We start from the raw sequence: 1468 nt of genomic DNA, 5'->3' as shown, positions 1-1468 counted from the left end.
AAAGGAGGAGCATTTTGGTCAACTGGACACAGGTCAGTAAGAGGACTGGGTATAAAAAGAACATTTTTAAGACGTTCAAGCTCTCAGAAGTAAAGATGGGCAGAGGTTCACCAGTCTGTAATAACCTGTGTCTAAATAGAGTGAAACAATTTCCGAATAAAGTTCCTCAATGGAATCAAACAGCTATTTTTGGTAAATGTTCCCTGCACTAAAGAGGAGAGGGACCACCCAGCCTGTTTTCAGCAAATGGTTCAAAAGCCTGCCTCTCTGATGGTATGGGGTACATTAATATCTTGTTACTTTTTATTTGATGTTGTGATATTTTTGTTAAGCACTTTGGTAACAGTTTCTGTTTTAAATGTGCTCTATAAATAAATCTGACTTTAATATCTCTGTAATAGGCAGCTAACACATAGGGAAAGACACCATCAATACAGAAAATCACATGCAGGCTTTAAAACAACACATTCTCTATTTTAGATATTTTTCTAGGAAGGCTTAAAGTTGCACATTTTCTTAGTTTAAACATTTGACATACCAAGCTTTATTCTAAATGACCTTTATGACACTTGCAAACGTCCCAACGGTGTCAGAACTTTATTTGTGCAACAACTCTGTCCAGGATTTTTGTTGGTACGCTTCGGTAAACTCAAATGACACACTCAGGCATCGACACAAACTGATGACGAACATGTTAACTTTGAGTGGGAAACAGTCAGCTGCCTGTCTGACCCTGGAGATATCAGCAATCAAACACTGAGACAGACGGTTACGTTCTCAGCATCCTGCCATCACTGAGAAACTGTGCCACAAAATTACCATTTCAGATCCCTATAATAAAGAGAAAGTCTAAAAGGTTTGTATTAATTGTAAACGAAGGGATTAACATTGAAGAAACACCTGCAATTAGTGCTTTTATGCAACTCCTGACACAGTTTACTGAGTGATTCCTCAAGAAATAAGGCTTTGAACCCAAACCACTTTATGAATAAATATATATTGTAATATATACTGTATATACAGGATTTCCTCATTTAATTGATAAACTGCTTCAGGTTTTCTGGACACGAGGGTAATGTGAGCTGCTACACTTTTGTGGAGTTGATGCAACTAAATCAAGTTGTGCTTTTTGTGTCTCAGTGAGGTTATAATTTTAAAGATGACTCAAAACTGTATTTTACTTAAAAATGTTTGCTTTTGTGTGAAAATAAAATCTAAATTCAGGTTGTAGTTGATACAAAAGGAGTCAGATTTATCTGTTTTTAAACTCGTGTTATTCAGACAGTGGTGGGGGTCTGGTGGACCTACTGCATGTTGGAGGTTTTATCTCAACACAATCAAACTGTTTGTAGGTTAAAATACTCAACAGATATTTAGTGCATTCGAAGGATAAGAAAAAAAGCATATAAATTATATTGTACCTATAACAATATTAGATGACATTTAGGAATTAAATTGAAGCTTTTTT

The sequence above is a fragment of the Nematolebias whitei genome, chromosome 14 (genome assembly GCF_014905685.2).
Source record: "Nematolebias whitei isolate Nwh7 chromosome 14, NemWhi1, whole genome shotgun sequence".
Classification (NCBI taxonomy): Eukaryota; Metazoa; Chordata; class Actinopteri; order Cyprinodontiformes; family Rivulidae; genus Nematolebias; species Nematolebias whitei.
This window is presented reverse-complemented; position numbering follows the sequence as displayed.